The sequence below is a fragment of the Lipotes vexillifer genome, unplaced genomic scaffold, assembly GCF_000442215.2.
Source record: "Lipotes vexillifer unplaced genomic scaffold, Lipotes_vexillifer_v1.1 scaffold699, whole genome shotgun sequence".
Classification (NCBI taxonomy): domain Eukaryota; kingdom Metazoa; phylum Chordata; class Mammalia; order Artiodactyla; family Lipotidae; genus Lipotes; species Lipotes vexillifer.
This window is the reverse complement of record NW_006788818.1, coordinates 31,393-45,311: the sequence shown is the minus strand read 5'-3', so window position 1 is coordinate 45,311 and position 13,919 is coordinate 31,393.

Here is a 13,919-nt window from a genome sequence, read left to right as displayed (position 1 = left end):
CCGGACCGGGGCACGAACCCGTGTACCCTGCATCGGCAGGCGGACTCTCAACCACTGCGCCACCAGGGAAGCCACTGCTTTTGTTTTAAACTTTCATTTTTAACAAGTTCTCCGACTGAGTCTGATGTGGAGAAAGGATTTGACTTCCAGTTCTGGGACACCAGGCAGGAACTTGGGTAAATAAAGTGATTTTCACTTACCAAGTTCCTATTACGTGCCCAGGTGTCATGCCAGGTCTAACAGAGGGAATATGTGTGGCTGTTACTGACCCAGGACGCTGAGGCTCTGAGCGGGCTACAGCTGAAGACCAGAGGTGGCAGTCAAAGCCCGGTCTCGTAGATTCTTAGAGTTGGTGTTTGAGAATGTCCACCTATGCCAGGGCCCAGTTTGCTTCTCTCTGTGGCCTGACGCCTCTGCTTCCTGCTAAGCCCAATCTGATATTTCAGGGAGATGGAGGTGGAGATAAGGAGTAACTCTCAGTGCAGAATGTGCAGTCGGAGCCTGGGCACAGTCCTAGGCTTTGACAGAACTCTGGTGCTTTGCCATGGTCAGACTAGGTATTCCTCAGAGCAAGGATCTATCTTCCCTCTCAGACTGGGGGTCAGGAGAGCCGGGATGCTGCATCTCCCCTCACACGGGGCTGGCTTCAGCAGGCAGAACTTTCTCTTTCCTAACAGACTGGGCATCCCTGAGGGCAGGCTGTCTTCTCCTTGGCTGGGGGCACTTGTGGGCAGGTTGTCACACCCATTGGACCGTGGCTTCCTGTGGGCAAGACTGGCTGTGCGTCCTCTCAGACAGGGGTATCTTCTGAAAGCAGCTTTGGGCGTTTTCTAGCACCGTGGGGCTCGCTGGATTGGGGCAGCACCCACTGAAGCTCGGGCTCCTGAAACAGGGCTGAGCCCTCCCTAGGTCAGGGCCCATCTCCCCCTCAGACCAGGAACCCAGTTCCTCCCTTCTCTACCAGCCCAGGCCCGGCCCTTCCTCCCAGAGGGGCTCTGCATTAGATGGACCATCCCATTGTTGCTGGCTGAGCTGATGTGCAGCGAGAGGGAGAGAGAGAGAGAGAGAGAGAGAGAGAGCGCGCATCCCGGCTGGGTGTGAGTATTCTTGGTGACCTTGGAGTTGGGGCCCCACCCAAGGAGCTGGCCCAAGGAGCTGGCTTCCTGGCCTTAGCTCACCCAGCAGAGCCTACAGGCAGGGCTTCCCTAATCCTTCAACCGCCACTGCTAACCGGGGATTGCAGCCTAAAGTGAGTCACGCACCTGGGTCTGGGCCCGCCTTCTGCCTCCTTCCTGTTCCTTCCTCGCTTCCTGAGCTCCCAGAGAAGCAGGCAGGAAACATGCTCTGGGCGGCCCCAACCTCCCCCTCGGCCTCTTGTCGCCTCCTAGACCACTGTCCCTGCAGTTCCTCAGGTAAGAGGCTGGTGGCCTGGGTGAGAGGGTCAGGTTTGGCTGCTTTGTCTGGCTGTTCTGCATAATCCTTGAGACGGGTCAGGCTCCGGAGGGGTCCGCTGAGCTGGGTTATGTCAGACTTCCCCCAACCATCAGCACCCCTCATGGACACACAACCCCCTTTATCACTCACAGACACAGCACACATCCTTTCACCCCTCATAGACATTTAACATACACAATCACCAACAGACGTGGCATTCCCTCACACACTTCACAGAAAACACACCCTCATCACCCACAGACACTGTTCATGGCCCCTCACAAATACACGTCATACAACAGACCCTTGACCTCCACTGACCCCACCCACTACACACTGTCACAATTGACACAATAGTCCCTTGTAGGATGTATATTGTAACTCACAGGATGAAATACACATCCTTATAGACATACAACATGTACGATAGCACTGACCCACAGAACACATGAACCCTTGCAGGACACAAGAAGCCCAGACTTGAAAGACCCTCCACTCACTCACGGCAAACAAACCTCTCCACACACACACGCACACACACACACACCGATGCAGTCACACATACATATCATAGAAACTCCTCACACCCCGAAACAGGTCCCCAAGATCCTTGGGTGGTACTGCTCAGCTGGGGCAGGGGCTGGGGCCCAGTCAGCAACATTATCCCCACTTCTCACCTCCCCCACGTTGGACCCTGTTTGTGTACTGGGGGGCAGCCAGGAGCAGAGCTGGGGGTCTGGGTCACATCATGGAGCCTGATGCAAGGGGCCGCCTTTCCCAGCTGTCTGAGTGCAGCTTCCTGATGGCCGTGGGACTCCACACAAGCTGATGATTAAAAAAAACTGGCTAGCATTTATCACATGCCTATTGTGAGTCAGACATACCGCTCACCGATTTTGCAAGTGTTATCTTATTTAATTATGTGATACCTTTATGAAGTAGATAGATACCATTATCCTCATTTTGCAGCTATGTTTCGATATAGGCTCAGAGAGGTTAAGAAACTTCCCCGATATGCCACAGCTAGGAGGCAGCAGCGGGATTTAGACATAAGTGAGTCTGACCTCAGACTCCACTTCTTTTTTTCTTTTTAAATTAATTAATTATTGCTGTGTTGGATCGTTGTTGCTGCACGTGGACTTTCTCTAGTTACGGCCAGCGGGGGCTGCTCTTTGTTGGGGTGTGTGGGCTTCTCATTGCGGGGCTTCTCTTGTTGCAGCACACGGGCTCTAGGCGCACGGACTTCAGTAGTTGTGGCACATGGGCTCAGTAGTTGTGGCTCACAGGCTCTAGAGCGCAGGCTCAGTAGTTGTGGTGCATGGGCTTAGTTGCTCCGCAGTTCCCGGACCAGGGCTTGAATCCATGTCCCCTGCACTGGCAGGCGGATTCTTTTTTTGTTTTCCTCCATTTGTTTATTTTTGTTTTTATTTCCTTTACTCTAGGAGGTGGATCAAAAAAGATCTTGCTGTGATTTATGTCAAAGAGTGTTCTTCCTATGTTTTCCTCTAAGAGTTTTATAGTGTCTGGTCTTACATTTAGGTCTCTAATCCATTTTGAGTTTATTTTTGTGTATGGTGTTAGGGAGTGTTCTAATTTCATTCTTTTACATGTAGCTGTCCAGTTTTCCCAGCACCACTTATTGAAGACACTGTCTTTTCTCCATTGTATATCCTTGCCTCCTTTGTCATAGATTAGTTGACCATAGGTGCGTGGGTTTATCTCTGGGCTTTCTATCCTGTTCCCTTGATGTATATTTCTGTTTTTGTGCCTGTACCATATTGTCTTGATTACTGTAGCTTTGTAGTATAGTCTGAAGTCAGGGACTCTGATTCCTCCAGCTCCGTTTTTTTCCCTCAAGATTACTTTGGCTATTCAGGATCTTTTGTGTCTCCATAAAAATTTTAAGATTTTTTTGTTCTAGCTCTGTAAAATATGCGATTGGTAATTTGATGGTGATTGCACTGAATCTGTATATTGCTTTGGGTAGTATAGTCATTTTCACAATGTTGATTCTTCCAATCCAAGAACATGGTATGTCTCTCCATCTGTTTGTATCATCTTTAATTTCTTTCATCAGTGTCTTATAGTTTTCTGCATACAGGTCTTTTGTCTCCCTAGGTAGGTTTATTCCTAGGTATTTTATTCTTTTTTTTTGCTGTGGGTTTGTCGTATATGGCCTTTATTACGTTGAAGTAGATTCCCCCTATGCCCACTTTCTGGAGAGTTTTTATCATAAATCAGTGTTGAATTTTGTCAAAAGCTTTTTCTGCATCTAGTGAGATGATCATATGGTTTTTATTCTTCAATCTGTTAATATGGTGTATCACATTGATTGATTTGCATATATTGAAGAATCCTTGCATCTCTGGGATAAATCCCACTTGATCATGGTGTATGATCCTTTTAATGTGTTGTTGGATACTGTTTGCTAGTATTTTGTTGAGGATTTTTGCATCTATATTCATCAGTGAGATTGGTCTGTAATTTTCTTCTTTTGTAGTATCTTTGTCTGGTTTTCCTTCCTTGTCTCTTGTAACATTCTTTATTTTAAAGCCTATTTTATCTGATATGAGTATTGCTATTCCAGCTTTCTTTTGATTTCCATTTGCATGGAATATCTTTTTCCATCCCTTCACTTTCAGTCTGTAAGTGTCCCTAGGTCTATAGTGGGTCTCTTGTAGACATACCCATACATATATATGGGTCCTGTTTTTGTATCCATTCAGCAAGCCCATGTCTTTTGGTTGAAGCATTTAATCCATTCATGTTTAAGGTATTATTGATATGTATGTTCCTATTATCATTTTCTTAATTGTTTTGGGTTTGTTTTTGTAGGTCCTTTTCTTCTCTTGGGTTTCCCACTTAGAGAAGTTCCTTTAGCATTTGTTGTAGAGCTGGTTTGGTGGTGCTGAATTCTCTTAGCTTTTGCTTATCTGTAAAGTTTTTGATTTCTCCATTGAATCTGAATGAGATCCTTGCTGGGTAGAGTAATCTTGGTTGTAGGTTCTTTCCTTTCATCACTTTAAATATATCATGCCACTCCCTTTTGGCCTGTAGCGATTCTGCTGAGAAATCAGCTGTTAACCTTATGGGAGTTCCCTTGTATGTTAGTTGTCATTTTTCCCTTGCTGTTTTCAATAATTTTTTTGTCTTTAATTTTTGTCAATTTGATTACTATGTGTCTCGGCGTGTTTCTCTTTGGGTTTATTGTGCCTGGGACTCTCTGCGCTTCCTGGACTTGGGTGGCTATTTCCTTTCCCATGTTAGGGAAGTTTTCGACTATAATCTCTTCCAATATTTTCTCGGGTCCTTTCTCTCTCACTTCTCCTTCTGGGACCCCTATAATGCGAATATTGTTGTGTTTAATGTTGTCCCAAAGGTCTCTTAGGCTGTCTTCATTTCTTTTCATTCTTTTTTCTTTATTCTGTTCCATGGCATAGAATTACACCATTCTGTCTTCCAGGTCCCTTATCCGTTCTTCTGCCTCAGTTATTCTGCTATTGATTCCTCTAGTGTATTTTTCATTCAGTTATTGTATTCGTTCATCTCTGTTTGTTTGTTCTTTAATTCTTCTAGTTCTTTGTTAAACATTTATTGCATCTTCTTGATCTTTGCCTCCATTCTTTTTCCGAGGTCCTGTATCATCTTCACTATCATTATTCTGAATTCTTTTTCTGGAAGGTTGCCTATCTCCACTTCATTTAGTTGTTTTTCTGGGGTTTTATCTTGTTCCTTCATCTGGTACATAGCCCTCTGCCTTTTCATCTTGTCTATCTTTCTGCGAATGTGGTTTTTGTTCCACAGGCTGCAGGATTGCAGTTCTTCTTGCTTCTGCTGTCTTCCCTTTGGGGCAGGCAGATTCTTAACCACTGCACCACCAGGGAAGTCCCTCCACTTCTTTATTATTTATTAAAAATTTAAAAAAAATTTTTTTAAAGAGGTAACAAATGAGCAAGTTAAAAGTTCAGTAGATATAAAAGGACACACAGTGAAAAGACTCCCTCTGATCCTTGTCCTCAAAACACCCAATTTTGCTGTCTGGAGGAAACCCCCTGAGTTACCCCTTGGAGACCTCTCTTTTTTTTTTGCTGCCCTTGTGGCTTTTGGGATGCTTTTTCCCCAACCAGGGATTGTACGCAGGCTCCTGGGGCCCCAGCCATGAAAGTGTGGAGTCCTAACCACTGGACTGCCAGGGAATTCCTGACCTCTCTTTTAACAACAGTCACAGGGCAGTCTAGCAGTAAGAGTTCCAAGTGCAGTGCCCAGACTCTGGGGGCTTCCCATGTCCTCCCCCTCCTCTATCTGCCCGGGTGAGGAGTGGGGCCGGAAAGTCTGATGCTCCTTCCAACCTAAGACCTAAGTCCACTCCTGCCCTAAATCCTCAGGGAAACCCTTGCCCTTGATTCTGCTGGACCTGGATATTCTCCCCCTTAGCTCACCCCTGGGGGCCCCGCCACACCCCTGAGTCTTCCTTTCAGGATCCAGTGCAGGATGAGGTGACCCCTCTTACAAGCTGGTGGAGGGGAGCAGTTCTCACTGCTGTCGAAGGTGTGCCCAGGCTGAAGAGGGGGAGCAGGTGGGACTCAGCCCTGACCAGAGGAGGTAGAGGATGAGGGAGAAGAAGTGGGGGAGAAGTGAGGAGAATGAGGACTAGCCGCCTGGCACTGTCCTTTACAGACGTAATGCCATGATGAGGTTGGCGGTGTCACTCCTGCTTTACAAATGAAGAATCTGAGGCTCAGGGGGCCCAGTTGTTAAGAGGCAGAGTTTGAGGGAGCGTGAGTAAATGAGAAAGAGAGAGAGAGTCAGAGAGAGAAACTGAGGTTATGATGAGGAGGAGTAAGAGGATTCAGGGCTGCCAAGCATCAGGGCTGGCCATCCCCGAGAGGGCTCTCATAGTGAACCTGCTGCCCAAGTGACTTACGGGTTCCGAGGCCTCTGGTTTTGTAGTAATCCCCCTGCTCCAGTGATTCTTTCTCTATTCTGTTTGTTTGCACTATTTGTCTTTTTTTGCACTATTTGTCTTTCTTTGTGCTTTTTTTTTGTCCGTGCGTGCATGGCTGACTTGCAGAATCTTAGTTCCCTGAGCAGGGATTGAACCTGGGCCCTCCGCAGTGAAAGTGCAGACTCCTAACCACCGGATCGCCAGGGAATTCCCCATCCTATCTTAATTACTTCAACTTTATAGTAAATCTTGATATACAATGTGGCGTTTTCTTGACTTATTCTCCGAATTATCTAGGCAAATCTCAGACTTAGGTTATATATATAAATACGTATTACAAATTCCTGTGCACCTACTGCTGAGTTAACTAGAATATTACAGATATAATAGGAATCTCCTGTGTATCCTCACTAAATCTGCTTCCTTCCTCTCTCCCCAGAGGTAATCATAACCTGAATTTGTCTTTATATGTTGATGCATATGTAGTGTGTCCACTAATAATAATAATGTTTAAAGTCTTAGGAAATAGTATCATGCTGTATGCATCCTTCGGCAACTTGCTTTTCTAGTTAAGCATTATGTTTATTGTCCAGGTTATTACATGTAGCTCTGTTCATTTTTACATATGTATAGGATTACACTGAGAAACATACAAATATTAATATTTCCAGTATGTAACTAGGAATAATGTGCATTTCCAACTTTATTATGAAATTAATTTCCAAAATGGTGGTGCTCTCCAGTTGTGGAGTACAGTCTCCTGACGCGCAGGCTCAGCGGCCATGGCTCACGGGCCCAGCCACTCTGAGGCATGTGGGATCTTCCCGGACCGGGGCACGAACCCGTGTACCCTGCATCGGCAGGCGGACTCTCAACCACTGCGCCACCAGGGAAGCCCAGGGTTTCTATTTTTTTTTTACATCCTTCCCAATACTTGGAATTGGCAGACTTTCATTTTTTCCAATCTGGTGGTTGGTTGTTTTAATTTGAACTCCTGATTTTCTGAAATGTTGACCATATTTTTATGGTTTCTTAGCCTTCAGGCTTTTTCTTCTGTAAATTGCCTACTTCTTCTTTTACCCATTTTTCTATTGGGCTTGTCTTGTTTTTGATTTTTAGAAATTTATATTATATTATGCCTGAAAATTCTTTGATATATATGATGCAACTATCTTCTCCTGGTCTGTGACTTGTCTCTTTACTATTTTTATAGTATCTTTTGATATACACAGTTTTAAACTTTATATGGTCATATTTATCAAAGTTTTCTTTGTTATTTATAATTTCTATGTCTTAATTTAAGAAAATTTCCCAGACCCTTAGCTCATATTGTCCCCTAGTTTCTCCCAAAGCTTTTTATATTTTGCTTTTCATAGTTAGGTCTTTATGCCAGTTGGAATTTAATTCTGGATATAGTGTGAGGTAGGAATCTAATTTTATTATTTTTTTCCTCTAATGGATAGCCAATTATTTGCATCAATATCTACTCTTCTTTTATTGATCTGTAATGGCAACTCTGTCATATGTATCAAGTTTCCATATGTGTGATCTCTATTTGTGATCTCTCTTTCTGGGATCTCTATTCTATTCCTTTGGTCTATCTGCTTGTCCCTTTGTTAATACTCAATACTACCCTGTCTTACTACTATAACTTTATAATAAGACTCGGTACATCATAGGGGAAGTTCTATCATGTGTCCTTATTGTTTGTATGTTCTCATTGTACTTCAGAAATTTCTTGGCTCTTTGCTTTTTCATTTGGAGTTTTAGGATCAGCTTGTAAAGTTCCTTGCAGAACTCTATTGGGACTTTTTTTTTGAGTGCTTTACATATGCTATTTCCCCCCCAGCGTTACTGAGGTATAATTGACAAATGCAATTGTAAGATATTTAAGGTGTACATCACAGTAAACCCTAACCTTAATCCTAACATTGTAAAAGGATTCCCACCATCAGTTAATTAACATCTATTGGGATTTTGATGGAACTGGCACTGAATTTATTGATTAAATTGGGAAGAACTTCCATCTTTATGATACTGACAGTCCCATGCATGAATATTTTACATCTATCCATTCATCTAGTTCTTAGCTGTTTTTCGATAATTTTATAATTTCCTCCATCAAGACCTTACACGTATCTTTGGCCAAGATAGTTTTCTTGGTATCATAAATTGTGTCTTGAAAATGACATTTTCTGTTTATTGCTTGTTTATAGGAACATGATTGATTTCGTTTGTTTGTTTGTTTGGCTGTGCCGTGCAGCTTGTGGAATTGAACCCGGGCTATGGCAGTGAAAACACCGAGTCCTAACCACTGGACCACTAGGGAATTCCTGGAACATGATTGATTTTTATTATTGATTTTATATCCAGAAATCTTGCTAAAGTCTTTTGTTGATTCTAATAATTTGTCCATGGAATTGCTTTAATTTTTCTGTAAATCATATTGCATGTGAAAATGACAGTTTTGCTTTTCCTTTCCAATCTTCATAACTTTTAAAGAAATCAATTAATTCTTTTGGCTGTGTCGGGTCTTAGTTGCGGCAAGCGGCTCATTGTGGCACGAGGAATCTTTTCGTTGGGGCGCTCGGGCTCTTCGTTGTGGCGCTTGGGCTTCTCTCTAGTTGTGGCATGTGGACTCCAGGGCACGTCGGCTCTGTAGTTTGCTGCACATGGGCTCTTTAGTTGAGGCGTGAGAGCTCAGTAGTTGTGGCACGTGGGCTTAGTTGCCCTGCGGCATGTGGGATCTTAGTTCCCCGAGCAGGGACTGAACCAGTGTCCCCTGCATTGGAAGGTGGATTCTTTACCACTGGACCACCAGGGAAGTCCCAAGGCCACTCTTTAAATAAGCAATCCCTTATTTTCCTGATGATAAGATTCCCAAAATATATTTTTTTGGCTGCATGTCTTGTGGGATTTTAGTTCCCCGACCAGGGACTGAATCCGGGTCCTCGGCAGTGAGAACTTGGAGTCCTAACCACTGGCCTGCAGGGAATTCTGTCAAAAGGTTTTTTAAGGCCTACTTGAATATATAAACTCTTTAGAATGTAGATGATATAATCCTGAGTTTCTCAACCTCCGCACTATTAACATGTTGAGCCAAATAAATTTTTGTTGTAGGGACTGTTCTCTACATTGTAGGTTGGTTGGCAGCCTTGCTGGTCTCTACCCACTAGATGTCAGCAGCACCCCAGTCCCCTCCTCCCCTGCCACTTGTGACAACCAAAAATGCGTCCAGACATTGACAAATGTCCTTGGAGGGCAAAGTAGCCCCTGGTGAGAATGACTGCTAGAGTCAAATGCCTGCTTATAATATTTAATTCATCCTTTTAAAAAATTATTTTATTTTATTTTTTAAATTGAAATATAGTTGATTTACAATATTGTGTTAGTTTCAGGTGTGCAGCAAAGTGATTCGGTTTAATTTATTCTTTTGGTTACTGACGTAATCATTTTGGACAATAATTTACTATTTTATAATTTTGAGAGTTCTTCTTTACACTCTCAAGTTTCATGAGACTAATTTATTCACACAGTTTGTACATCATTGACGTCAGCATCTTTATTGTTATTCTTTTCTTTCATTTAACAGAATTTTCCAGGTTACAGCGTTTTTACTTCCATTTACATTGTATGAGATACAGCACCTAACATCCTAAGAAGACGCTATCATAAGAAAAGTCCACCCCAAGACACAATTATTCATTATATAGCATTGCGACAATCTTCTTTTTCACTGTTGTTCTCACCTCTAAAATCTAAACAAGTGTTGAATTACTTTAAAGAACAAACAACAAAAAACCCCTTTTCTTACAAAAAATTACAAATACATACAAGAGTGCACTTAATGGTGTAATGGATCCCCAGGTACCATCAGCCAACTTCAGCAATTATCAAACCATTTTTTTCAGTTGAGGCACGTCCCATATTATTTTGAAGCAAATCCCCAATACATAATTTCATCTGTAAATATTTCATATGTTTCTCTAAAGGATAAGAATTCTTTTTAACATAACCGTGAAGTCATTAACCTAACCATCAACATTAATTCCTTAATATAATTGAATATCTGATGTGTTCAAATTTCTGATTGTCTCATAAGTTTTTCTTTCTTTGCTTCTCTCTCTCTCTATCTCTCACTCTCTGTCTAGTTTGTTTGAACCAGAATCCCAAAAAGGCTCACACATAGCAGCAATTTGGTTGCTATGCCTCTTAATTCTCATAATCTATAGGTTCTTCCATCATCTTTTTTCTCCCTTATAATTTATTTGTTGAAGAAACCAGGTTGCTTGTTCTGTGCGTTCACTGCTGTCTGAATTTGCTGAGGGTAGCCTATGATCTGTTCCTCTTCTCTATTTCCTGTAAACTGGTAGTTGAACTTGCTGATTCTGTTTCTTTTTCCTTGGCAAGACTATTTCATAGGTAGTGTTGTGAATCGAGCACGCACAAACACAACTTTATTAGAAAAGTTTCCAAACACAGAAGAAGAGAGGGAAGAGTATAATAAATCCCTGCGCACCTGTATTTGTTTCTTACAGCTGCTGTAACAAATGACCACAAGCTTGGCAGCTTAAAACAACACACATTTAATCTCTTACAATTCTGGAGGCCAGAATTCCAAAATCAGTTTCATTTTTTTTTCTTTTTGGCGTTCTCTCCAGAGGCTCTAGGGCGGAGGCCATTCCTTGTCTCTTCCAGCTTCCGGTAGCTGCTGGTGTTCCTGGCTAGTGGCCATATCACTCTGCCTCTGTGGCCACATTGCCTTCTCTTCTGTCTGTATCAAGGTTTCCTCTCTTACTCAGGTGCTGGTGATTGCATTAAGGCTCAGTTGGATAATCCGGCATAATCTCCTCATTTCAAGAGCAGTAATTCAACTGTACATGCAAAATCTTTGCCACATAAGGTAACATGTACAGGTTCCAGAGATTAGAACCTGCTATTTCTGAGGACCATATTCAGCCTACAAAATACCCATTCTCTAGATTCAATATTTTGCCTCTCTCTCTCTTTTTCTTTCCTTCGTTCCTCTCATCCTTCCCTCCCCTCCCCTCCTCTCTCTCTCTCCCCTTATTTTACTGTAATATTTTAAACCATTTCCCTGTAATTTCATCCCTAAATATTTCCATATATATGAACATTTTAGTATATAACCACACCACCATTATGCTCTAATAAAAATTTTTAAATCCCTTAGAACCATCTAAAATCCTGCCCATGTGAAATTCTCCCTGATTTCCTCAAATGCGTCTGTCCTGGATATCTTCCGTTTTCCCCTCCAGATCTACTCGCCATCCTTCGACACCCAACTCTGTGCCCCCAGAGGCTGATCTGTATGGACAACATTATCCATCTCCTTTGCTTCTGGTTGGGCTCAGCCAGTGGGAGGCACTGAAAAGAGCACCCCACTCTTGGCAGCCTTGGACGACTACACTATTCCTTTTGGTTCTCTAGACCTGCCCGCGTCTCGTTAAGTAATCCCTTCCTCCTCAGATTGCCCACGTTGAGTGTGCCATCTCTTTCCAGGACCCTAACTGATACATGTATCTTTTTACAGTTGACTTGACTGATCCAGGTTCCAAACAAGACCCACAGGTTGCATTTGATTTTTTTTTTTTGTCTGTGCTGCACGGCATGCAGGATCTTAGTTCCCTGACCAGGGATGGAACCCGTGTCCCCTGCGGTGGAAGAATGGTCTTAACCACTGGACCGCCAGGGAAGTCCCTGCATTTGATTTTTATACCTCTTAAGTCTCTTTTAATCTAGGGATTCCTAGATTAAAATACCTCCTCCCCATTCCTCCCCCCACCGTGGCTGTCGAAGGAACCGGATCAGTTCTCCTGTAGATCGTCCTGGTCTCACGTTCTGGATTTGGCTGATTGCTTCTCTGAAATGCCCTTTAATTTGTTCCTCTGTTGCCTGTATTTCCTACAAACTGAAGTTTGGATCTAAAGGCTTTATTAGATTCAGATTTGGATATATTTTAAAGTAGAACCGACAGAATTGGTAACAGAATGAGGTGGGTGTGAGAGAGAGGAGTCAACCTCAGTTTCCTCATCTGTAAAATGTGGATAATAACCTCAGCCTACCTGCCCTGATTATTGATAATCTCAAAGAGTGCTGAACTGCGATTGCTCCGAGCACATACATGAGGGACTCTTGAAAACCAGGCGTGAGCCTGGAGTTGAGCCAGGTGTCCTTCAGTCTGTGGTCAAGGTTGATCCTGGAGGTCCCCCTGTGCCTCTGGAACGTGGTGGCTGGGGGATGGCTGAGAAGGTGAAGCCAGTTTGGGAGAAGAGGATCTGGGTTGGGGAGCAGAGCTAGGGCCTCAGCTCTGGTGGATAGTTTGTGCGAAGGTTAAACGTGATGAACAGACCACCACGTTCTCTCCTGTCTCAGGTGCTCAAGGATCAAAATGCCTCCAAGTAAGATGAGAAGGGATGACCAAACTGGGCCTTTTCAAAGTCCCTCCCCGGAGGCCTGGGCCACATCTTAGGATCTGAGGAGAGTGTGTGAATGAGCATGAGGAAGGAGGTGACGCTGGGCAGTTGTGAGTGAGGGCATGACAGATGTGACTCCTGAGCTTGAGTGTGCAGGTGAGTAGGGAGATGTAATTATGACTGGGTATCTCTGCATGATGTACTGAGTGTACGTGAGCGTGCAAGGGTTGTGTGCTTAGGTGGTTTGAGTGTGTCCACTTGTGTGTGACGGGGTGCAGCTGGGGGAGGGGGCAGATTTTGGCTCTAGTTCTTCAGGGCTGAGACACGTGTTAAAGGTGGTTTGTCCTTTGAGGTCCATTTTTGGCTTTGATAAGGAGCAGCAGTGGGGTCCCAAAGAGCAGGAGGGGGCCAGTCCAGACACCCAGGGCAGAGCTGAGGCCGGACCCTGCATGGGGCGTCAGCAGCCCATACTACCACCTCTGCTTTGCACCTGCCTGGCTGTGGAACCCCGGTCCTGTCTAGACCTGTTTCCCGCCCTGTGTAGGAGGCTTTTGGGTTGGCTCTCAGCTGAGGGGCTTGCTTCCTTAGACAGTGTCTTCTGCAGTGCCCGGTGCCTGCGGGGCTCAATAAATGTTTATTGGTTAAATGAATGAGTGGATAAATAGACTGGAAACTGAGGCAGGGAGCTTGGGCCCATCTCTCACCTCTGTTCACATAAAAAGCCTCCACCACCGGACTTTCACACACACACACGCACGCAGACACACACGCACACTCACACACTCACACATGCATGCTCACACACATGCACACTCACACACACAGGCTCACTGACAGACTCACCTGCGTTCACCTGCTCAGTTGCCCACACCTGCTCACCCTCACCTATTCCCTCTAACTCACTTGCTGCCAAATTCCTGACCCAGGTCTTGAGAGCCTTCCTCCCCGGAAATCCCAGCCCCACAGGGCTCTGTCCCCATCGGTTCCTTGGTCTTGGTGCTCCTTGGTCGCCAGGGGAGCCCAGCCGGGCCATGGCACTGACCACAGCAGCTGTTCGAGTTCCTCCCTTCTGCTCATCCTCTTTATATTCCAGCTGCCTCTCC